Below are 26,588 nucleotides of genomic sequence, written 5' to 3' on the forward strand. Positions count from 1 at the left end.
TTTAGTCAAATGCAATAAATTTGACTAAATTTATTGCTAACTTTCTCTGTGAATGTCATTCCTTGAGCAGCTTCATGTGCAAAGGTACGGCTTGCATTCATTGCTCTGTTCATTGGTGCATTTGACTAGTGTTGTGTGGAGGGAAATGCAACCCCGGGGCTGAAAAATGTCCCCATTCTGCCCCCTTGGGTTTCCGGTGTGGCCTTCACAGATAAGGCACAACTTGGTGTCTGTGTGTGTTTGTGTGTTGGCTGCTGAGCTGTGCTCACCATTGTGAGGACTGAGGGGGTGGGGTTATGCCTCCCCAGCTGCTGCCATTGTTGGTGGGTTGACTGGGATGTCACAAAAACATTTGGCAGCTGAGTGGGTATAAATGTGGGCCAAGGCACAAGCCTCGGCAGTTGCCCTCCCCAGAGAGAAATGGGCAGCTCGCTGGCACTCAGCCCTGGTGGTCTCCTGCCCCGTGGCGGCAAGCTGGCAAGCGGAAGGAGGCAATCGCCCGGTGCTGGGATGCTGTGGAGCAAGGAGAAGGCTAGCACAAAGTTTACTTGCTGGTGGGATCGCTACTTGAAGGCGACTGATATTCAGCTCTGAAGCTGGTTGATGTCTGGCAATGGACCTGGTGAGGCTGCAGCTGGTGGATGGTTGGCAGAAGAGTTTGCACTGAGGCTAGTGGATGCCACGAGGCTACGCTGGCTGAGATGGATGCAAACTGGTTTGGAAGCCTTGTTTGTGAACAGGCAGCCAAACAGGCAGTCGGGTTGTGTGGTTGTGGATACTGTGGATGGGGGCCATCCCACTCACCTGCTTGCCTTTGCCTTACAGGGATGTCTGGAGCCGGTGAGGTTTTCCCCAAGTCCAGCCTTCAAAGTCATGAAGAGAACCGCAGGACGTCCCTATTTACATCGGAGAAATGAACGTGAAATCCTGGCAGTGAACAATGGACAAGGCCAGACGTGAGAGAAGGAGCTTTGAAGGGAGACTGCAGGCGGACATCTGCTGCATTGCAAGTGATGGGGCAGTGGGGAGAGAGAAGAAAATGAGGGAGGAAACATTGGGACACATTAGGTGCACCATTGGAAGTGCTATGAAGACACTTTGAACAGGAATGGCTTCCCCTCAGGGATTCTGGGAACTATAGGTGCTTAAGGGGATGAAGAGTTGCTAGGGGGGTTAGCGTTAGGGTAGGGTTAGGGTTAGGGGGTAGGGGTAGGGGAAGGGTTCCCTCCTTGTGAGGGAACTCTGGGAATTGTAGCTCTAGTTAAGGGTTAGAGTTAGGGTTAGCATCAGGGGTAGGGTTAGGCTTGCCTTCTTGCCAGGGAGCTCTGGGAATTGTAGTTCTATTTAAGGGTTAGCATTAGAGTTAGGGTTAGGAGTAGGGTTCCCTTCTTGTCAGGGAACTCTGGGAGGGGAGCAGGGGGCCTCCTAACAGCTCTCTGCACCCTTTTCAAACTATATCTCCCAGATTCTTTGGGGAAGAAGCCATGAGTGTTTAAAGCGGCTTCATAGCGCTTTAAATGGTGTGGATGTGGCCCTGGCCTCCCTCACCCCACTGCCTCTTATTATTGAGGAATCGAAAGGATTTCCCCACTCAAATCTCTCGGAAACAGGAAACAGGAAGAAGAAAAACTTTGCATCTGATGCCATTTTGAAATGTCTTAACTTGAAATGCCAATAAAGGTATTTGGATTGTATTATATTGTATTGTTTTGTACTGTATTATGATTAATATGGGAAGTGGAATGGTAAAATGTTAATGAGGCGGACGCGATACTTCTGTAAACTGGCACACCCCTTCTTGTGGGCGTGGAAGGAGGAACTTGCGGCTGGACAAGCGACTTTGTAAGATGTGTTTTTCCTGATGAAGTTGTACCTGATCTTGGAATACCCCACTTGCAAGTGTGTCTAATAAAATAAAATCTCTAATAAAATAATAAAATCTCTCGGAAACAGGAAGAAGAAAGACTTTGCATCTGATGCCATTTTGAAATGTCTTAACTTGAAATGCCAATAAAGGTATTTGGGTTGTATTATATTGTATCGTTTTGTTTTGTATTATGATTAATATGGGAAGTGGAATTAAATCTATTAAGCAATAGGTTGTCCAACCCCTGGAATGCAGGAAACTCAGCTGAAAGTTAGGAAACATTAGTATTTCTGCATGTGTTTATAGCATCCCTATTGCTATTCGGAATACTCGAAATGGGGGGGGGGACCTCAACTGCACACCCACCTCCCTTCATTTGGGGGGGTCTCTCCCCCCCCACTTGCCCATCAGCTTCCCTGCCTGCTGTCTCCCCCTCCATCATCCCACTGACATTGCATCCTCCCCCATCCCCCCCAGCTTGCTGCGCCCCAAGGCGTTTTGCACTCACCTGAACCCTTGCAGGGAGAGGGACAGGGCACAATGGGAAGGGGCGGGTGACCGGGGTGCTTTCCCAGCGGAAGCGGATGGGGGGGGGGTCCTCGGAGAGAGAACAACAACAGGACAGAACAAAGATGGAGGTGGCGCACAGTTCCTTCTGTTTCCACGCTTCCAAAGTATGGAATGTCAACTCACAGGGCATGTGATCCAGTAGTCACACACACTCTGCCGCACGGGAGAGAATGCAGCTCCTGACATCCAGCAGCCCCTTCTCTGCTTCTCTTGAACTCTTTGACTTTTAACTCTTCAGTGCTATCCAAACTTTTTTCAAAGAGGGCCAAATTTGATGAAGTGAAGGGCCATGAGGGCCGACCAAAGGGCCAACCAAAGTTGTTACCTTTTTTTAGGACTGTTGAGGGGTTTTTGTAGGATTTTACCTCAGGAAATAAACTGCCACAGGGGCCGTATTAAACCAACCAGCTGGCCGGATTAGGTCCCTGAAACGGACTTTGGACATGCCTGCAGTACCCTGAAGTAGAAATAGCTCCATCTTACACTTTATATTCAATGTTAGTCATACACGGAGAAGATAGAGGTAAATTCATCTATTTCAGTGGGTCTAACTCTGAGTGTGACTTACTTGACTCTCACCCCTATAGCTCCATAACTCAGCTCTTCCTTCAACCATTATTTCCTGAAGAAATCTAAATGGATTAAAATTACCATGGGTAACAATTTACTTACACAGATGTGTGTGAGAACTAGTTCTAAAACAGAGTTTCAAAATATAAAGATCCATCTTCTAGGAATTTATAAGTCTTATCTTTTCCAAATCAAGAGCTAGGCAACTGCATACATATATCCTGTTGAAATCAATGGGAAGTATTAGTTAGACAACACTGAGCTTTTCCACACATGCATGTTCGTCGCCTGAGGAGTACATTAGCAAGTATGGACTCCTCCATTCAAAGGGGTTGGACTAGATGGCCCTTGAGGTCCCTTTCAACTCTAAAATTATATTATTCTGTGATGCCATGCATATGAAAGTGACTATAATAGCATAGATGAAACTTCTGTACATTTCATATCATGTCAGACTCGATGCTTTTCCAAGGCTTTTCAGTTCACACAGATAGTTTCCAATTTAGCTTCCATTTATCAAGGGCAGAGAAATTAAGCTATGTGCATACATGTGGGAACTAGTCTTTCTGACTAGAACATACTGACAGCCTATCTGAGGACTTCGTGAAAGCATATGATTGGTCATTATGGGAAACAGTGGACCTTTGGCCTGAACCATGCCATTTTTCTTTTCTGTCAGGTCTGTTAGCATATTTATGCACTGACCCTTCTATGTCTAGACTGTTAGTTTTTAAATTACTTATTATTTATACAGGAACAAAGGGGAAGATTTTTCTACTGAATGTAGTAATTCTGACTGGCCAGATCAATTAAGCCTTTGCACTGCTTTCATTAACGGCGATGATTTTCAGTTTTTTGTTTTAATCTTTCAGGACTCCAGATTATATACTTGTTCCTTTGTTGTGGTATAAAATCGACTTGTTGTATAAAATATCCTTCTCTGTAACCTCTGTTATTTGTTGGTTTGACATCTGCTTTTGAAAGTTCTTTATTATTGCATGACCTGTATGATGCAACAGAGAATTTCCATGACTGCAATTTTTATGAGCCTCTTTCAGAAGGCAACACTAATCAAGCTAGGAGAAATGTGTGCACTTGTCGTTGTAAGGGGACTTTGTTTGAGAGGGAAAAATTGATATGGGGCAACAAAATAATTCCAACAGGTTCCACTATGCAAAGTCAATACTTCTCTTACCTTTATTTATTAAAATGCCTTTGCTCAGTTCCAATGCACTGTCTGTATGCATGTGCTCCTAGGAGGATAAACCCTCTCTGTTCTACTTTGCAGTTATTTACTGAAACTGTTTTGGAGTCCCATCAACTGAAAGCGCAAGACACAGCTACCTAGCACAACATATGGAGTTTTGTCATGGAAGAAATATAATAAATAAATAAAAGGGCTAGCATACCTGAAGGAGCATATCCACCCCCATCATTCTGCCCGGACACTGAGGTCCAGCGCCGAGGGCCTCCTGGCGGTTCCCTCACTGCGAGAAGCATAGCTACAGGGAACCAAGCAGAAGGCCTTCTCGGTAGTGGCACCCACCCTCTGGAACGCTCTCCCATCAGATGTCAAAGAAATAAACAACCACCTGACATTTAGAAGACATCTGAAGGCAGACCTGTCTAGGGAAGTTTTTAATGGCTGCCCAGAGTGGCTGGGGAAACCCAGCCAGATGGGCAGGATATAAGTAATAAATTATTATTATTATTATTATTATTATTATTATTATTATTATTATTAGAATGGGGCTCTATACTTAGAGACAAACTTGCAGCCTCACAGTGAGAGCACTGGACTGGAAAGAAAAAGAAAAACTTTTTTTTGCAACGGTATATTTTATTGAATATGCACAAACTAATGAGCATGGCTCCCATATGCCAGCATCACACGGAACATAGTGGAATAACACTTGCCGCTGACTACTGTACATCCAATGAACCACAACTGGGATTGACTCTATTTTATTTTTCCCTTTTTGTGATGGCTCTTTACTCCAATTTTTTGTTATTGTTATTGTTGATATTATTCTCTCTTCTATCTCTTTTTTATATCTAATTCACCTGTAACTGAAAATCATTAAATACATTTTTTTTTAAAAAAGAGAGAGAATGATTCAGTCTTTTATTTATGGTGCAGACAATCCTTCATTATACTGGTAGTGCTTTGGTGCAGTTGTTATTTACATGCCTCCAATGGTCATGCTAGGTGTCTCATGTAGGACCACACACTATTTTTTTATGGTCTAGTAATGTTATTGCATGCAGACGGCTATGTATAAACACCTGTCTTGTCCCGACATGACCATGAGCAGGACACCTTGGGAATCACCTAAGCATTACATGCTTAGAATGCTTACAATGACTACCGGTATAGGTACCCTTGACCGCTAGGTGCTCATCTCGCTTTACAGGCTGAGGGAGCTGGCGTTTGTCCACAGATAGCTTCCGGGTCATGTGGCCAACATGACTAAGCCACTTCTGGCGAACCAGAGCAGCGCACGGGAATGCCATTTACCTTCCTGTTGGAGCGGTACCTATTTATCTACTTGCACTTTGACGTGCTTTTGAACTGCTAGGTGGGCAGGAGCAGGGACTGAGCAATGGGAGCTCACCTCGTCGTGAGGATTCAAACTACCAACCTTCTGATCGGCAACCCCTAGGCTCTGTGGTTTAAACCACAGTGCCACCCATGTCCCCCTAATGACTATTTAAAGTAGTGTAATAATGCTTTATACATATGTGCCTAGGATCTCCCCCCACCCCATCCATCACATAAATGTAGACTTGGGGTGGTAAATCTGCATTCAACAAAAAAGAAAAAAAGGGGGGAAAGGTTTTTAAGTGCATCATTTATAATATTCAAAGCAGATGCTGATAATCTCTATCTCAAGCTGTTTAAGGAACTGAAGAAGCAGATATTGAATGCCATAGCTATAAAAATAAAGCGGAAGGGGAGGCGTTACTGGAAGGTCAGACAGGCAGACAACATCCAGAAAAATAGTGGAATGTTGTCTGAAGGGCAGAATTTAAGCACATACATACAAATATTTCTGACATTTGTGTAACCAGTCCAAAGCTAGAGTCCCTCAGCCATCTATATTTCAACCATTTTTGACTCATAATGATAAAAAATAGCAGGAAAAAAAGATATTAGGGAGCTTGTAATTGGTTCCCTAGGAACAACATAAGAAATGTATGCTGAGACTGAGAATTAAAAATTAAAGTCAGAAGCTGGACCCATCCAGATAGGAAATGAATGAAATAGAATCTATTAGATGTGTGAAATTTTCTAAGAGGGCAAAAGGAAGGATGAGAAACCCATGAACCATAAAGTGATGTAAGGCCATGAGAAGAACCCCGCTGGGTCAGACCAAAAAGCCACCTTGGCTGGCATCCCAACCAGCAGATAGATGTGGAATTAGTTTTAAAACACACAGTGAGAAAATAAGGACAACAAAAAGATGAAAAGGGTAAGAAAATAAGGGCTGCTGATGAACTAATGTCAAATTTATTTCAGTGCGTACACACTGAACACAGTTTAGTGGACTACAATCTCAAATCTCTTTGCTAAAGCCCCCCCCCCCATCCTCTGCCCCTGCAACAAACTAATAAGGCTAGTATCTTTGGGGTGGAGGGATGTTACAACAGAATAAGGAGAGGTGTAACATAAACAGTAAAATTTAAAGACAATGTGGAGAATTGCTTCAAGTTTGTGGGTTTTGTTAAAACCATGAGATGACCTCCCTTTACCCTTTGTTCTTATATGCCATACAATCTACAGCAAGGATCTATTAAGTTCTGGTGATGAAAGGCAAGCATTTCTTGCCTGGCCTCTGGCACAGTCCATGGGTACAACCTTTAACCAGTGTTGATATAGAAAATTTCCACTTGGCCTGGTAGGGCAGGGCCCCAACTGACTAAGGCTGCTGAAAAGGCCAGGGGCTCTCTTGGCTGCAAATCCCAGAAGACCTGCATCCTGCCTTGCAGGCATTTCCCACCTGGCCTGGGAGGGCAGGAACCAGACTTACACTAGCTACAAAAGCAGAGGCAGCTGAACAAATTCTTGGGTTGGGTGGTTTTGTGGGGAGAGCTCTGTTATTATTGCCCTGATTGATTAAAATGTTAGAAAGCTTTTAAACTTCTTCTTTTTTTAAAAAAAAAAAAAATTGTGGTTTTTAAAATCTCTATTAAGGGACCTGATGTGCCTGGGGTTGAGAGGAGCTGGGGAGAACAGGGGTGGCCCCAATTGCAGTTCTGGGCAAGGGGAGGTATGATGTGAGGCTTGCAGCCAGCTAAGGGTTACAAGGCATGGGCAGTTAGTGACTGTGCCATGTGCCAGCCCCTCCTCCAACCTTGGGAAATTGTGGCAGTCCTATCAGCCAACCCTTGAGTCTGCAGCTGCTGTTGCTGAATGCCATGTCAGCTCCCGAGTAAGACTTCCCTCATCCATCATCTGATTATGGAAGAGGAGACCAACTTGGTCTGTATCACTGAGACTTGAATGGGTCAGAACCATGAAATCAGTCTCACCCACTTGTACCCACCTGGGTACTCAGTGTAGCATCAAGGCAGACTTGAGGGTTAGGGAGGGGGTGGGGCTGCTATAGACTATAGAGATTTCATCTCTCTCCCCAGGATCTCTGTCCAGTTGTGGGGAGATCTAAAGTGTTTGCTCCTGGCATTGGCCAATCTGGACAGATTAGGAATTCTGCCTGCCTCAATGCTCAGCAGTCTCCCTGCCTGAGTGGATGGAGCTGGTCTCAGAGGCAGTGTTGAGGACTCCCAGATATCTGGTTGTAGGGGACTTCAACATCCATGCTGAGGTGTCTGACTCTGGGTGGTTCAGGACTTCACTGCTGATGGATCCAATGTGTTTCCAGATGGTTCTGGGGGATTTTCTGGCTGATATGACTGGTGCCCTAGTCAAATCCCTGGCTAGCCCCTGAAACATCTGAATGGCTCAGGCATTGACACATTCACCTGTTCCACTTTATGGAGCCCACTTGGTGGCCAGGTTGTTCACCAGGGCAAGAGGTTTGAGTATATTACATGCGTTAAAGGATCAAAAGGATGCCAGAAGTGGCTATGCAGTGATGAGGAATCTGTAGTCCTCCAGATTTTGTTGAACTCCAGCTCTCATCAGTCCTAACCAACATGGCCACTGGTCAGGAATAATGGAACTGTACTCCAGCTCCTGAGCTATCACCTGCAGCTCTATATCAAGGCCAATAGGATTTTTTGTCTCATGGGAGACCTCCACAATGTTATTATGCAAACCCTCCACAAACAGCCCTGCCTAATTTCCCCAAACTGCAACCATCTACCCTAACACATCCTCCTCCATCGGCCTGTTCCCATGTCTGTGGCCTGGAATTCCCTGATAGTGGCAGCCTCTCTCTTGATGTTGGAGGTCAGCAACCAGATTGAACAAGCTGACGTGTAAACTAGGTCTTCTTCTGATCATTTTTCACTAGTACATCGTCAACATCCACTTTTGGGCATTTTCTCTCTGTGTGACACTTTGCTCACAAACTCACTGGCCTTTTATTTCACCTTCTCCAGTTGGAATGCCATCTTTTCCAATTTGTTTAGCTCAGATGGCTTTGAGTCACCTTTGAAAAATTCATGTCCTTTTCTTCCTTTTTTGGCATATGCTCTTTGATCTGGTTTCACTTTTAAAGATACTTCAGCTTCCATATCAAACTGCCCTCTGTATATAGAATATCTTATGGGTGTTGAGTGGGTGTGGGGGATGGGAAGGGGGAGCTCATTCAACAACATTACTCTTTCTGCCAACTTCCACTTCTACATAGGAGAAACATTTATTCATATAATTTTCATCTCCTTGTCTTTCTTTTACATTGATCTGTCTACAATCATTAGCTTCATCCCACTGTTGTTTATAATTGTATAATCAAGGATCTGTCAATGTTTTCTTTATAACACCTTCTTATTATCCACCTCCCAGACATTTTTCATTTTTTGATTAAAAGGAAGCCTTGAGCTTCAGATACGGCACTGAAACTATAGGGCTGCCTATGTTTCACTATGTCCATGCTAGTTATGCACAAGCCAAGCTAGTTTACAAACGCACACAGAAAATTGCCAAACGTGAGTGGCAACACAATCGCTGGCAGGCTTTGATTACTGCTTCAAAATCACTTAGATCCAGGGAATTCTGGTCTTTGATCAACAGAAGGGTGAGGAAATACCCAAGGGCAGTCATCCCTGCACCGACATGGGAATTGTTCCTGAAGAAATGCTTCTCACAGGCGGATGCTCCCTCTGACCACCTGACGCATCTGTTTACCCACTTACCTATTTGGCCTCCCACCGATCCTGACGAAATAGCCAAGCTAATAGCTCAGCTGAAACCGGGTAAAGCCCCAGGGCCCGATCTGATCCCTGCTGAAGCCATTAAACTACACCCAAAATGGTGGGCTGGCATCTTGGCCAAAAACCTTCGATGCAATCAACGCTTCTGGCCTCATCCCCAAAATATGGAAGGAGGCCATTATAGTACCAATTCATAAAAAAGGTTCTCCAACGGAGCCGGAAAACTACCGTAACATCAGCCTCCTTTCGATCATAGGGAAAATTTATGCCAGCTTTTTGCTGACTAAACTATTGCGATGGGTAGATGAGACTAATCAGATTGGCCACGAACAAGCAGGGTTCAGAACTAAACACTCTACAACCGATCATGCGATAGTTCTTTATCATCTTGCACGGAAGTACTCCTCTCCTCCCCGGGGCTACCTCTGTGCTGCCTTCTTAGACCTAAAGGCAGCCTTTGACAGCGTTCCTAGAAACATCCTATGGGAGAAACTTGCGAAACAGGGCATTGATAGAAGACTCTTATGGCTTATAAGTCAGCTCCACGAAGGTACCCTTGCCAGAGTGAGACTTACTCCTGCAGGCGACCTCACAAATTCGATACCAATAAACAAGGGAGTGCGCCAAGGATGTATATTGGCTCCCTGTCTATTCAACCTATTCATCAGCGACATGCGAGCACCCCTAGTTAACTCATCTCTAAGTACACACGCGCCTAGACTAGCGGACTACCGCTGCCCACTCCTTTTATATGCGGATGACGCGGTAATTCTATCTTATACACGTGTTGGACTAACCAGAGCTTTGAAGATCTTTGCCACGTATTGTCAACTCAACCAATTAACCATCAACCATGTTAAATCCAAGATTCTGATTTTCTCCAGAAGCCGGAGATTATACGAATGGAAGCTTGGTGGAACAAAAATAGAGCAAGTTCTAAAATTTCAATACCTAGGAGTTATTTTTCAATACAATTTGGGGTGGAAAGCTCAAATTCAACACCTACTTAACAAGGCCAAAACTCTGTCATATGCGCTCCTCCGATTCTTTTTTCGGATGGAGCTTTGCATGTTCCCTCGGCCCTAAAGGTGTTCAAGGCAAAAGTGGTTGCCGTGCTTGCTTATGCTGCCCCGCTTTGGGCTGTGATGACAGATCTTGCCCCTCTTGAGACACTGCAAAATCAATTCCTATGTCGGCTCCTAATGCTCCCCCTGTGCGTAAGCAACGCAGCCATGCGACTAGAATTGAAGATCGCATCCTTAGAAACTTGCCTGTGGAAGCAAGTCTTCAATTATTGGTTATCATCGTGGCATAGATTACTAAACCACTACCTTGTCCAATGCTTATGGCGAGATGAATTCTCTAGCCTTTGGACTAGTAGAATTCATGCCAAACTCCTGAGTTATGGAATCTCTCCTTCAGATTCCCTAAAACTAGACCAAATTACTGCTCAAAGACTGATCCGCCAAAGACTGGATGACATCGATCTACAGCGAAATTATATGCTGGGGGGAGGTGTTTGTTCGCCTCAGAACATTGGTATCACTTTAACTTACTGCGTTCCATCATACCTCTCCTCCCTTTCGACTGTTGCCCATAGACTGGCCTTCACCAAAGCGAGGTTCAACGTTTTTCCCTCCAACGTCCTGAGACATAGATTCTCAAAGGGCCAAGCCCCCGCCATGTGCGAATGTGACAAGGAGACACCGGAGTCGCTCCAGCACATTATGTTCACTTGCCCCCTGTTCAATGTGCCACGGGCAAATTTGTTGGGATCAATCATACAGAAACTAGAGGGTACCCCACCAAAATTCCTCCTTGCCCAAATCTTGCAGGATAAGGATACTCATACGACCCTGAAAGTGGCAAGGTTCCTGGTCGCTGTCCTTACCCAAAAGCGACGCCAAGGAGCACTACAAGCTAACTAAGGCGTAGTATGCCATTCTATCTTATAGTATTTTATTGTTATAGTGGTGTTTTAGCGGCTGTTTTTCCACGTGCACAAGTTGTTATTTATGTGTCGTTTTTACCTGTATGGGCCTATGGCCGTAAATAAAATTACTTACTTACTTACTTACTATGTCCATGCAGGGCCAGAAGGGTACAAGCTGGACAAAGATTGGGTGTGTGCTATTTCAGTAATAAATGCATCTTTATGCACACTCCAGTATATACAGCCACATTTCATGGGGTTGGACTAGATGACCCTTGGGTGCCCTTCCAACTCTATGATTCTATGATTTATGTGCACATTAGTTAGCAGGAGAACTGCACTGCAAAATTCAGAGACATGGATTTTGAAGGATGGCTGTGTTTCAGTCTGCGCATTGTTTCAGAAAGTGGGGATTAGGTTTGACTTTAAATGTGGACTGAATCAATTTTCTCTCCTATTCCTAAGACAAGTGACATTCTGAGCCATGGAGATCTGATGCAAAATGTGTAGCCCAAGATTTAGGGCCAGACTATGCTTTTTATGGGAGAAAAATTTAGATAAGAGGACAAAAAACAACAGCCCACATACAAAAAGCCTCCCTCTTTTCTCTGCAAAACAGATGGCTTTTCAGTGATATGCTCTCTTGCAACAACTGTAACATCACCAAAGTCACGCCACTCAAATTTGAGGGTGGAAGATAATGCAACTGATTGGCAAAGAGCTATGAAGATGGCATGCTGTGCTAAATGCATCCTTTAAGACACCAGACATTTCCACCTGCATAATTTTGTCCCAATCTATTCATAAATTTTTCATTGGATTTGGATATATTTATTTTGTTAAAAGAAATGCAATCATGTTTACAAAAAACATCTACAGAATTATTGGTAAGAAAAAGTCGGTGTATAAAGATTGTTAGCAAAGTAGCATAAACAGACAAACTGGTCCTGTTCCTAAGAGCTTGCTAGCTGAATTTTAACTGAGATGGAAGAGGGAATGATGGAAAGAGGGATGGAGGTGAGGATGGTGTTGGGGTGGGAGAGTGGATGAGAACATGCACACAAATGCAGAAACACATACTTAGGTTTTATTGGGCTTGATGCAACAACTCATGAGCTTCAATGTCCAGTGTGGATATTGCAGTTCCAGGACCCTGGTCATGGATCCAGAGAGAGTAGCTATCATACAGGAAGCAACAAAAGAAAAGTATCTTTGAGCAAGATGTCTAGTTTCAGGTTGTTATAGCAGATGGTTCTTCATCCAATTCTAACCCATGAAATTTGCTAACCTCACTTAGAATTGACATTAATGGACTTAAGTAAGTGGTGCATATTAATTGCAGTTGGTCTGCTGAGTAGGACAAGCATTGGATACAAGCCATTGAAATGAATGGACATAACTATCTTTGGTCCATTTATTTCAATGAGTCAGCTGTAGTAGAGTTTAGTTCAATACAACCTAGTGATTTGGGTGCAAAACATCTTGCAGCTGTTGTAGGGCAGGGGAAACATTGTGCACAGGACAACATTGTGCACAAGCAGTAGTGAAACTGACAGACTTTGCAAATACACACTGTGGAGATGAAGTTAAACCTATTGGCAGTTTCACCCCTATAGTGAAAGGGTTTGCAAGTAAAATGAACAATGGAAAGTGATGATGGGAGTTATAGACCAACGATGACAGAGAGCACCATGAAGAGGTGAGCTACACATGTGGCTGAGAGCTGCAGAATTGAATGATTAGATGTTATTTTAAAATAACTTGCCAAATCTTTGGTTGCAGATCTTCAGGTGACATTTAAGGTGCATTTGACCATGAAGCAATAAGATAAGATTATGTACCCCCACAAAAAGTTATGGGCTTCATGACCCAGGGGTCAAATACCCCTTCTGCAGGGAATGAGACTTCAGACTTCAGAAAGCAAACTGAACACAGCCCAAGGATGACACAGACTTCTTCTGACTCAGAAGAATCCGTCACAAAAGCAATGGAAGTGGGCGGGACCTCTTGAACTGAAGAGGCACCTATTAGTGAAAGTGGAGCTTATAATTTGAACAGAATCACTGCTCCTATATCTATATCTCAATCTAAGGTTCACTGTTGCAATACCATAGCTATGTTATGATATAGCAGTCAGCCTTAGTGCTCTCAGTCTAAGGTTAATTGTTGCTGAAGCTTTCTTCTATCATTCTGTCTGAGCCTGACACAAGGTGCCCATCTGTGCTCACAGCAGGTCTATTACTTGGGAGAAAGTCTGCCTTACATCCCCCACAGAAAAGCATGCAACATCCTGCTACTGTGTTTGGAGGAGAGCAGCTAGAAACATTTGTTTATGTCTGTGTGCTTCTCAAATTGTTCCAAAGTACCAGCATTGTTTTGTTTTGTCTCCTTAAAGCAAACAATGTAATGACAAATCTTCTTAATGCTGGGGTCCCAGTCTGTTTGTTTATGCAGCTTATTCCTAAGCTAAGCTTCACCTTGGTAGACATTGTAATTAAGTTTTTGGATATATATTTGAATAAATTGTTGATAGAGCACTCGTTCCCCCCCCCCCAATACAGTTTAAAGGCCTAGAAGATTTTAATTAAATAGGCACACAAGCATATGAAATATTGACATTCTTCAAAAATGCCAATATCTTTTCTTCAGTTCTTGTAAACAGAAGGGTATGTTATTAGTAACTAGTGAAATGCCAATCATTATGATGAGATTGTGAATTTGGAAGGGGGGGCCCTCAGGGTATTTGAAAAGCATCTCTGTTTGTTTCATGCAAGTGACACATTGCCCTACCCAATGTGGTTTCCATGAAGAGAAGATGGACCAGTCAATGCTGTTCTATAAGGGTGAATGGGACCCTGCCCCACCAACTTCAGTCAGCTTTCATCCAGCCCTTATCTACCCTGCCTTCTTAATTACAGTCAGCCAGGGGGTGGGTGGGCACTGCCTGTCAGTCACTGTCTGGCCCCACCCACTGCTGGAAGGGAAAGTGGCCCGTGGACTGAAAAAGGTTCTCCACTGTTCAAGAGGAACCATAATATATTTAAGATGCTTAATGGCTAAGTAATGCTTTGAACTCAATGAAACTTTGGGGATAATGCAGGAATATTATTTTGTCAGCTTCCTCCTCCTTATTCACAGTCTTCTTTTGCAGAATTCAGCAAGGAAGATACAACTGAAATTAATTGAGTTTGCTCATTCTGAACTTTAGCTACCCTAACTGTTGGCTACTTTTCCTTCATGATTTCCCCTGTCTTCCATTTCTTATGCATGCTCTTTTTAAATCTCAGCTCACCTGAAAGCTTCTTATGCAGTCATTTGATGTATACTACCTTTCCTTCCGGGGACGCAGGTTGCGCTGTGGGTTAAAGCCTCAGCGCCTAGGACTTGCCGATCGAAAGGTCGGCAGTTCGAATCCCTGCGGCGGGGTGCGCTCCCGCTGCTCGGTCCCAGCGCCTGCCAACCTAGCAGTTTGAAAGCACCTCCGGGTGCAAGTAGATAAATAGGGACCGCTTACCAGCGGGAAGGTAAACGGCGTTTCCGTGTGCAGCTCTGGCTCGCCAGATGCAGCTTTGTCACGCTGGCCACGTGACCCGGAAGTGTCTCCGGACAGCGCTGGCCCCTGGCCTCTTAAGTGAGATGGGCGCACAACCCCAGAGTCTGTCAAGACTGGCCCGTATGGGCAGGGGTACCTTTACCTTTACCTTTTTACCTTTCCTTCTTGCTGGTAGTTTGCAATTGTGCATTTAATAAACCCCCATCTATCATGAACTCCCTTCTCTTTGTACATTTCTGACCATGGGATCACACCCAGTAGTTCCTTAAGCTTTTTTAAATCAGCTTTCTTAAGATCCAGAGTGCACATCTGGCTACACTCAGCTTCCACTTTCCTCTGTAAAATAAATTCCAGTAGGGCATGATCACTTTCTCCCAAGATTCCCACTACTTCCACCTAATTGGCAATTGCTTCCCTGTTGCTGAGGATCAGATCCAAGATAGTTGATCTCCTGGTTGCTTCTTCTACCTTCAGGAAAATAAAATTTCAGCAATGCACTGGAGGGATTTGTTGGGCAATACACTGTTGGCAGAGTTAGACTTCTAACACATAGGGTAGTTGAAGTCGCCCCTGACTACTATGCTTTCCTTTTTTAAATACTTAGTCACCTGCTCTAGGCAGGCAACATCCATGTCTGGCTTGGAAGTTTAAAGCAGACTCCTACAGTGAAGACATTATTGTTTCCTTCTCACAGGTATACACATCACTTTACTTATAATTTCACTCCTCTTCCCTTCCTGTTCAGCATATTCCCTTTGAATAGATTTTCCGTATATACCTCAGTTGCTTCATTCCAGTCATGAGTCTCATCCCACCATGTTTCAGTAATGCCCATTATATTGCATAAGGGAATTACCTTATATTTTTTTGTCACTGCTATATTCATAGAGCTTTCTGATTCTTTCCCATCTCTGAGCTAATAATTATGGAAGGCTAGGATTATTGTTAGGACATTTTTTTTGTTGGGGGGGGTGTATTTTAAATGCCTACCTTTAATTAGCCAATGCGCCAAAGCTAGTCTAGTAAAGCTTTACTGAGGGCACAAGGTTAATTTCCTATCCCACAGTCCCACTGTTAATTCCTTGTCCGCTCTTTTTAATTTATGAAAGAAGCAGAAGCAAGAAATCCACAATAAACCATCATAACACTGGCTGGCTGCAAAAGACAATATAATCTTGGCTTAAATGAGTGTGTCCTCACTAGATTCTGCAAAGCATAATCAAGATTTATATCCATTATGACCTTTAATATTTACCAGCTGCAATCCCACAAATTGAATCACATGACCACTGGTTCCTCAGCTGCAGCAACTGCTTCATTTGAAAGACCACAAACATTCTGCAAAGCAATTTTTAAGTAAAAGAAAATCCCATTTCCTCTTTGAAATGTAATCTTCTGAGGGGTGAAGGGAGAAAGAGTCACTGTTTTTCATCATGAGATGGATGGTTCCACCTGCCTCACAGAATTGTGGAGTTCGATGGAACCCCAAGGGTCATATCTAGTCCAACTTCCTCCAATACAGGAATCTCAACAAAGGCATCCATGACAGATGGCCAACCAACCTCTACATAAAAGCCTCCAAGGAGAGTCCACTACCTTCCAAGGGAGTCCTATCAAACTATCAAACAGCTCTTACAATCAGAATTCTTCTGATGTTTAGCTGGAATCTCCTTTCTTGTAACTTGAAGCCATTGGTTCAGGCCCTAACCTCCAGAGCAGGAGAAAACAAACTTGCTCCATCTTCCATGTTGTCACATGCCCTTTATATAGTTCTAGATGGATATCATATCTCCTCTCAGTCTCCTCTTTTCCAGGCTAAACATACCCAACTCCCTCAGCCATTCCTCATAAGGCTTGGTTTCCAGAAATTTTATCATCTTTGTTGCCTTCCTCTGGGTTGCCACATTCTGAAGAGCAAAAAAGAGGACACATTTGCTGACTTCTACTTTTAGCCATGGATTGCTATGAAGACTCTATGTATGAAAAAAGAGGGCGTGTCCTGGAATAGAGGACATATGACAACCTTACACCCTTCTTAAATTGTGGTGCCCCAAACTGGACACAGTACTCCAGGTGTGGTTTGACCAAGGTAGGATAGTACCAAAGCAGTACTATTACTTCCCTTGATTCGGACAGTATTCTAACATTGATGCAGTCTAGAATAGCATTAGCCTTTATTTCTTTTTTGCTGCCACATCACACTGCTGACTCATGTTAAGTTTGTGGCCAAGACCCCAAGATCCTTTTCACATTTACTAGCAATCCAGGTGTCTTTCGTTTGATATTTGTTTAGCTAGTTCTTCCTGACCAAGTGCAGGACCTTACATTTGTCCCTGTTGAGTGGGTGTGCCAACTGGGGGCCTTCTGCCGCCTGGTCCTGATTTATTGAAGTTGGAGCAGATGTTTGTGTCCAGTTGTGCTGCTACAGATGCACCACAGCATTTCTTCTCTCTGTGCTCCTCCCAGCTGTTATTCCCCTTCTGGTCACTGTTGTGGATACATGACCTGACTGTCTCCAGGCACTGCAATCATCTGCAAGGGATTCCCATATGGTGGGGTTAATATTGCCAACCTTCATGTCACATTTACAGGCAACAGCCTTTGTGCAGAACTCCATCCAGGCTTAGGCAAAATGATTTATGGGTCTCTGTAGAGCATCCTCAGAAGGCCTATGTCATCTGCACACAACATCTCTACACCCCACCCCATATCCCCATACAAATTCCCCTGCATCCTCTATTAGTTTTTTTGCCTGGCTGCAACTGTGATAATGCCTCTTGCTTTTTTTGAATGGAGGATAGAAAGAGATGAGTGACAGGAGTGAGCAAGCAGTAAATCACACTGGGTAAGTTGAAGTAAAGTTAGAATTTATTAGCAAAAACAGGAAGTGCACAGGACGGTCAGGCCTGATGAACATTGCAACTCATCTCTAGCAGGTCTTGTCCCCACGAAACAGAAGCTAAGACAGAAGGCTCCTGCCTCCCCACAGCTGTTTAATTGACTTCCTCCCCAAGGTTTATCCCAACCAATCTGAGTGTGGCTGTGTGAATCAAACTTCTCCTCCACCCCCTTCATGCCTCTCCTGGTTCTGGAAGTCCAGGGGGAGGAGAGCTCATTGCTGCAGAAGGGGGAGACACTTGTGCCTCTTCACCAACCTGGCTCTTCTCCGCCTCTTGGACTCCCTCCTCTTCAGCTTCAGCTTCAGCTTCAGCTTCAGCTTCAGCTTTTGATTCTGGACTTCTCCCTGACGCAGACTCCCCCTGTTCACCACTGTTACCACTTCCGACACCTCCTTATCCCAGTCTCCTCCCTCTGACCACTCATTATCATCTCACCAATCCACAGGCTCTGAACCATCTTCCCTTTGGGGTTTCCTAGCTGGTTCCTCCCATCATTCCTCTGTGGCCAAGCAGTCTATGACAGTTGGTGACATGTGGCCATAAGTAGAAACCTCTGTCTTTTACTGTGTAAAGGTAAAAACCACACCTGTTGTCCCACCAACTTTTGCCACTAGACCTCACCCCCACCAGTGGCCACTGGAAAATTACCCATGAGGGAATGTGGACCTCAGGCTATAAAACAGGCTCTCCAGCATAAGCTTATAAAACAGAAGGTGAAGCTGGGAGGGAATCATGGAATCATAGAGTTGGAAAGGGACCCTAAGGATCATTTAGCCCAACCCCCTGAATTGCAGGAATATGCAGTTGGCCCATACAGGGATTGAACCTGCAACCTTGGGTTATCAGCACCATGCTCTAACCAACTGAACTATCCAGGCTGGGTCCATTAAAAACAAGTACAAATATTAGATCCTACTGTATTCTCGGCAATATGAACACTGGTTTTTACTTTCAAGGAAACAACTGTGCCCTTGCTCTTGTGTCTTGCATGCCAGTTCTATCCAATGTGCAAAATTACAAGCAGAAAGCTACTGAGTTGGAAGATAACATGTGTCAGTTCTGTTACTCTAATTCAGAGATCCTTTGAAGGGATAAACCAGTTAAAATAAAACTGAATTAGACATCAGATTCAATTTCACAAGGCTTCAGTCACAGTGCATCAGAGGTTCAAGTGAAGTTCAGCTTGAAACATTTTTGCAAAATGAAAACCGTAGCAAAAACATTATTTTAAAAGGTTTAGATTTTGAGCATGGAAAGAGACAAAGAGGGAATAAGCCCCTTCATCTGCTGACGAGAGAAGGAAAACCTCTTTCCCCCCCCTCCCCGCTTGCGTGATATATTGCAAACAGGGGAAGTATTCTATGTATATCTGATGGCTGCAACATCTTCACAGTATCTTGTTCACATAGCAGTTTCATCCATCCATTGCCATTATTTCTACCTTGACTTTCAGGTTACAAATCTTTCCAAAGTGGCTTACAAGAAACATTAAACAGCAACTTATTGGCTTCCTGTTTGAAGCCAATTGAAATTTCTAATTGAAATTATTTTATTTTATTTTTAATTACACAGCTATATTGCTATACCCCACCCCAGTAAATGAAGGCTGAGAAATACCACAGTGAATGAAATACTTTTAAAATGCACATACAATGCATGGGTTGTTTCCAACTCACTTCCTTCCAGAGAAGACCCACTGTAATTAAGGGACTTAAGTAAGCCATGTCTATTAATTTCATTTGGCCTGCTTTGAGTATGACGAAGGCCACAGTCACATCATATAATTAAATCACTATGATGCCAGTGGAAATAATCATGGCTTCCCCACCCCACCCCCAACAAACATAGAATCCTGGGAGCAGTAGTTTGTTAAGAGCATTGAAAGTTGTAGGGAGGTCCTTATTACCCTCACAGAGCTGCACTTAACAACTCCCAGCTCCCAGAATTCTTTGGTGGAAGCCATGACTGTTTATCCTGGTATCGTGGTCCTTTAATTGTATGGTGTGAATGGGGACTTAGTCATGCCAAATGAAATTAATAGACTCACGTGAAACTAAATGTGGAGTGTGGGGTACACAAGTGTAGCCTTGTTAAACAAGCAAGAGGAAGCACTGAAAAATACTTCTGTTTCCACTTCTCCGAAACAGCTATGTCTATTTCCTATCTAAGTCCTTCACACTTTTTCTGAGTTATAGTAATAGAATACCAGATTTTGCTGTGCACAGCAGAGAGATATAAAGTTCCCCTCTTCTTTTCAAGAAGAAATTGTAGTGGAAGTCAAGCGTACCAAAAGCAAAAAAAGGGAACTGTTCATAAAATACCTTCTGAGAATTCACAATCAATGCCTCCCCTCACTTTTACACTTCTTTGTTTCCATCTATAATGGGCCGCTATATAGCAGCAATGGACCATGCTGAATCCACTGCAGAATCACGATGCAATTATGCAATATGCATGTATGTGCACACGCATGCACACACAATTTATTATTATTATTTTTATTTAAGAGAGCAGGAGAAGTGGCTCAACTTTATCTACTTCAATCCAGAAATCCTGCAGAGGGGGAGTGTTGTCCTGCCCAACAAAGCATGAGTATGAATGGTTGTTATGGCTATGATGAATTGCACCTTTAATTAATGGCATCTGGAATGTCATTTTATAATGTTTTCATTCAAGCAGTGCTTGCCCTTAATGCTTACAAAGAAAAACTAGGTATGATCTGTCTGTCTTTGTAGCCACCTATGCATAGGGGATAAAATAAAAGGCAAAACCACCAAGGGACTAATTAAGGTTAGCAGGAAAAAAATCTTTCCAGCACTTTCAACTTATGCAGTGACCAAGTGAGGTTCTAATGCTGTGGGTGAGAAGCTCAGTGCACCACTTTCAGGACCAACTGCACATGTCCCCATCAGGTTGCACCATATACCAGGCTAGCAGATGCATTCTGCACTAGCTGCAGTCTCTGGATGATACCCAAGGGCAGCTCCACATGCAGTGCATTACACTAGTCCGTTAGGTGGCAGTCTTTGCTGAGGGGCAAGTTGCTAGAGGACAGGACTGTGTGAGGTTGCTGCTTCCAAGTGCAGTGGGGAGTACTCCTCCATCAGCCATGTTGAAGCATGTCAGCTTCTTCACATGGAATGGGAGCAGGCAGGGACACCACAATGTCCTTTGCTTCAGGCAGGTAAAATAATAATATTGGGCTATCCTCTGCCTCCCACAACATGATGCTATCCCTCTTTCTTCAAATCACATCTCCAAACCTATTTCCCCACCCCATGAAGCCTTTGACAGAAAGCGTGTTCTCCTTCAGGGAGAGCACGTGTTGCGGTGGGGTCTACTGAGCCACCCCTTTGTTGCTGGGTAAGTTCTCCAAGATGGCCAGGGGGCATTGATTGGATTGCCGAGTTGCTGGGGCAAAAGTTATGTTGCAATTTTGGTGGGAGGGGTAAAAGGTTTAAATACTCTGCACGCAGCCTTGTACTTTCTCTTTTGCTGCGTGCAACGGATCACCTGGAGCACTTGGACCGTCTGGAGGACAGTGGAGCGATCTTCTCATTGTCTGGTTACATTTCTTTATTTTCCCCTTCTTTTAGATCTTCTCTAGTCCCTTAATTAATTTAATTCCCCCCTTTTTTTTCTCTGTTTGATTTCCCACCCCACCCCTTTCCCTGCCCTTTGGGAAGATTCTCCCTGTACCTGTGAGCGCTGCCTGTGCATAATCCTCCTTGGCTTGCATTTCCCAGTAGGGAGAGAGCCCCCATTAGGGGCTTTCTTTTGCAAAAAGGTTTTCCCCATTTTCGCCTGTTTAACTGTGGGGCTAGTCAGGGCTGTTCCCAGCTTACCTGGAATCACTTTCATTTATAGTATCCCCATAGGTTGGCTTTATTTTGGGTGATTGCTGTGCTGTTGGCCAAATTTTAATCTAGCCTTGGGTGGGAGCACTATTTTGAGTTCCTTTAATATTGCAATGAGACAAAAAGGCAGAGGGCAGAAGCATGGAGGCCTGCTCGGCCTGCACATATCACTCAAGCCTAAGCCTGCTACAGTTAGCAGTACAGTAAATTGTTAAGTTTCTGTGACATGTGACTCATTCTCTCTATAAGAATGTATCTGTTTGTTTGCAGGCTCACTTGTTGCTAATATATATCTTAGGCAGACAGAGTGGAGCCAGAGGCTCTCTGTGCCTCCAATGAGCACTCTTTGTATGCTCTTTAACTATGCTGTTTCTGAACAAATTTATTTTCTTCAAGTTTGTTTTTCCCTGATAGTGGCGACTGCCATTTTAGAGACGAGCCATTGTGGCTTAGTGGCTAGAGCGCAGGACTAGGACCTGGGAGACAGGCTTCATATCCCCCACTTAGCCATTGTTATAACAAAGCAAAACAAGCTGCTCCTTTTGGACTATTTTGTTGCTGGGTAGTTTGGCCCATTTGTGATATTGCTCCCAAAAAGAACTTTGGGTTGTTTGAGGAGGTGCTTCCCTCTAAAGGGCAAGCAGGGGTACCTGGACAGGTGGTGGGCTGCCTCAAGTTTGTTATCTCGTTGGAAACATTTATGTCTGGCCTAGCTTGGCCCGCTTGGCCCTAGAATTTTGATGGCCTCTGGCAGCATTTCTGGCCTGAATAGCATCCCCATGTGGTGCACAAAGCATTGGTTTCACCTGTTCCTCACATTGTTTAGGTTTTTTTCTTTTTGCAGACTATGACAGGGCCTTTGCAGATGCCTCCAGAGCTTGCCTCTCCTGCAGAGGATGACTTGTTGATGCCCCAGGTGCCTGCTTCCAGAAGGAAGCGACTTCAGAGGCAGGAAAAAGCGGAGCAGGGATGATGCTTACACCTCCTCAACACGCAACTACTTTGTAGCCATACTCCAGTGCAACCAATCCAGGAATGTATGCAATGAAAATGAATGCATAGGCTTTCCTTGTTTGTCACTGTCTCAATTTCCAGTCCCTTCCTTGCCATGTCCAGAGTTGACTTCCTGTATTAGAGCAAAAGCACTGTATTAGCCAGATTGAAGGATAAGGACAACAAAACTTGATGGGCGTTCCCAGAGTTCCCTGGGAAGAGAGATTGGTTGTTAAAACACTCTGAATTGTAGTACTTTGAGAGTAGTAGGAGTCACCTAATGGTTCTGATTACCCTGATCAAACTACAGCTCCCATAACAATTTGGGGGAAGCCATGACTGTTCAGTGTTTAAAATATATAGTATGAATATGACCTGGATGTGGCTCTTGTTCTGCTTGGGTTAAAGGGCACAGAAAGTGCCCATGACTAAAGTAAGTCTATTCCAGGGAGACTGTTTTCCTTGCATACGAACAAACAAACAAAACCCAACACGCACAGAAATGCTATTCAAAATCTTTTGAAACTATAGGGACTCTCTTCTAACTTGGTTTATGCTTAGCAAGTATAAATATATAATACAGCTCTGTTCAAAGGGTAATAGTGCTTGCGGGGGAAATAGCTTAGCAATCTATATAGCAAGATAAAACAGAGTGTCTCTCTCTAAGGTATTTTGACAAATAGATTTACAATTCCAAGTGGCAGTTTATCAGAAGTTCCTATGATGAGTTTATTCAGCCTTTTCACTCCCAAGTTTCCCCAAAAGGTTTTAATAGACTCTCACTTTCTATCTGGAATCAGATGGTTTATTTCATTAAAGTCATTAAATAGAAGATTCTTTCTATAACATTGACATGTGTAGTTACCTGAATTAGGAATATTTGTCTCCCCGATGAAACTTCAACATACTTAAAAATACTTTTTTTTGTTACCCCTATTCCCAGAAACATCTCTCCCATAGTCACAACATCTAGAAAGAAATATTACCAGCTGGCAGTTCTGCAAAAATTACCAAGCAAGAGAAATAGACTTAAAATCTCCTGCAACATTCAGCTACCAGTTTCTCCACAGTCCCACTCATGCTTGGACAGGGTTTTTTTATAGCAGAGATGAGGAACCTGTGGCTCCCCAGGTGTTGTTGATTCCTATCATCCTTTTAATAGTGACCATGCTGATGTTGGTTTCTGCTTCCTTCACTGAGCAGCGAAGTGCTTGTCACAAGACAATGTTTACATTCCACAGTCAAGTGCTGTTGGGTTTTCTCACGGGAAAGGAGACTGGATGTGACGTACACTGGTTTCCTGGTTTTCACTGTTCTTTGCAGTTCAGTGTGATTCTCTCCGTGCTTTAGAGGAGAGAGGATGCCTTTCTCTGCTCCGGCAGAGGGAAAATGTTTTTCTGTAAATCACCAGCTTTGAAGTGTAAATAAAGTAATATAGAGTATGTTGGCACGTACTTTTCATCCGCTGTGCACTGGACACTGCTTATCTCCAACATTTGGTTCCGGGCCCAGAAAAACGCAGTGTTTTGAGAATGGACTCCAGAAGTCGGGCTCCTGGCAAAGGAACAAAGGAGCAAAGAACTGGAGTGCCGGCAAAGGATCGGAATGCAGAGGGCCGGATCGGACGATATCTCTGCGCGTCAAGATGATTTGATGAGGTATGTGCTACAGCTCCGGGCAGCCTGCCAGCTTCTAATTAATGGCTTTATGGCTGGACTTTGAACTTTTATAGCCGGTTTTGCCGTGGCACAGGCAAAAGGCTAGAAGGATAAATTTTTCCTATGCTGGGGGAAATCGAAAGTAAAGCAGCTGCAGCAGTGTCGCAGCATGAATTTAAGACAGCAGAGAGAACTTTCACTTTTGAACTTGCCTTTGGAATGCGGTTTGAAGCAGCTGCAGATAAGCAAAGCAGTTAAGCAGAAAGGCACAGGTTCACAGGCAGAGGCTATTTTTTGAATTTGCTTTTGGATTGAAGCAGCTGTACACAGACGCAGCTTGTATAAAGCAGCTTGATTTAAAGCAGCAGAGATGACGCAGAAGGCTAATGCCAGAGTCATGATGGCTAGCTGCAGAAGGCTGGATGAGGCAAGTGGGGAATTTGATGCCAATCAGCCAAATGCTCAACTCACAGTAGCCAGTGATACTGCCATGATTCAGAATGAAGCAGACCGCCAGGGTGATAGCTGCATGGGCAAGGGGGAGTCTTCACAGACGTCATCCCATAGTGCAGTGGAACCACCAGATGGCGCCAAAGCTTTGAAGGCAGTGAAATGCTACACGTGTGGACGTCTAGGCCATATGAAGAGGGAATGCAGATATCCCAGGGCCAAGACAGAGCAGCGCAGCGAAAGCTCATCGCGTGGAAAAGGCCGAGGCAAAGGCAAAGGTCCGGTGTCCAGGACAACGCAGCACAAGGCAATGGTCTCACGCTTCACTCCAAAGGTTGCAGAGGTCCAGAAGACGTCTAGATCTTTCTTCGTTGTTGATTCAGCGGCGACCCACCACATGTGCAACGATAAGCGACTGTTCGTGTCTTTTACACCGCAGGAAGGTGCGATTCACCAGGCGGATGACCACACAATCCCCAGTAAAGGCTACGGAACTGTTGTTCTTCACAGTTTGGACTTATCGATACAGGATGTGCTTTATGTGCCAGATGCTAAGCATAATCTGCTCAGCGTTGGACAGCTGAATGAGCGGAAAATTGACGTTTCCTTTAAGAACAAAAGGTGCATCATCACAAAGAAAAATGATTATGTATTGCATGCTGAATATGTTGATCGTTTGTATGTTTTGTATTTTGATGATGTTGTGCAGGATGACACTTGTTGCATTGCAGGTTCTAACAAAAGTTTGCATGCAGAATGTATTCACGATTTTCATCGAAAATTTGGTCATTTGCATTTTGAGGCAGTATCTAAAATGCCTGCCTTGGTTGAAGGTATGACTATTAAACCCTGCAGGTACCACATGAAGTGCAAGGCATGCGCAGCAAACAAGGTAAAAATGGCTGCGAAAGGTAAGGTGTCTAGTAGGCAAGCTACAGAACCATACCAGGTTGTTCATGCTGATTTGGTTGGACCACTAGCGCCCTCTTTGGGTGGAAACAGGTACTTCATGGTTCTCATTGATGCATTTTCCAGGTATATTTATGTGTACAATCTCAAGCAGAAATCAGAGGCTTTTCCAAGGTTCAAGGAATTCTGTGCTTGGTTGGGAAATGTGCATGGTAAGAAGGTAAAGACTCTTTTCAGTGATCGCGGGGGAGAATTCACTTCTCAGCAGTTTGAAGCTTTTCTGACTGAGAAAGGAATTCAACACGATTTGTCTAGTCCTCGCTCGCCATGGCAGAATGGACTTGCGGAACGAGCAAATCAGACATTGCTTCAAGGGTTAAAAACCTTGCTGCATGATGCCAATCTTCCAGAGAGTTATTGGGCCGAAGCTCTCTCATGTTTCACTTACAGTTATAATCGCAGGTTATCTTCAGCGATTGGTTGTACCCCCTATGAGAAGATGTTTGGCAAGAAGCCATACATCAAACACATGAAAATTTTTGGTTCAGACATGTGGGTTCACTCACCACAAAACTCCAAGTTAGACAAGCGTGGATTGCATGGTATCTTTCTAGGTTATCAGAAAGGGTCTTACAGAATAATGATGACTGACTCTAAGACAATTAAGCTCACAAGAAGTGTTGAGTACAATGCCAAGTGGGGGGAGAATGTGGGAATTTTCCAATGTTATCCTGATGACAGTGATGAAACTGAGGATAGTCAAAAGCAACCGCAACAACCCACACCCACTGATGAAGGTTCTGATTCTGAGTCTGAAACTGAATCGGGTGATTCAGAGGATTTCAAGAGTGCGAAAGCCTCTATGCGACCCTCTGAAAGCTCTGATCAAGAATTGGAGGAACCATTGTTCACAATAGGTCACTTTTCTCCTAAGAAGGAAGAGGAGAGTGTTGAAGACTTAAGGCTAATTCGCAGGTCACAGAGAGCAA

General features: G+C 43.9%; 1 long non-coding RNA gene across 2 annotated transcripts; it reads left to right on the forward strand.

The window, feature by feature from the left end:
- Window positions 1–241: 241 nt before the first annotated feature.
- On the forward strand, window positions 242–1,694 carry LOC310836185. Of its 2 annotated transcripts, XR_014559908.1 has the most exons (3): window positions 278–531; window positions 826–1,334; window positions 1,397–1,694. It is a non-coding gene; the product is annotated as an uncharacterized lncRNA (long non-coding RNA). The 2 variants fall into 2 exon arrangements; XR_014559907.1 differs by having other exon boundaries at window positions 242–531; window positions 826–1,694.
- The last annotated feature ends 24,894 nt before the right edge of the window (window positions 1,695–26,588 follow it).

Source organism: Podarcis gaigeae, assembly GCF_964106915.1.
Source record: "Podarcis gaigeae genome assembly, chromosome: Z".
In the NCBI taxonomy this organism is placed as follows: domain Eukaryota; kingdom Metazoa; phylum Chordata; class Lepidosauria; order Squamata; family Lacertidae; genus Podarcis; species Podarcis gaigeae.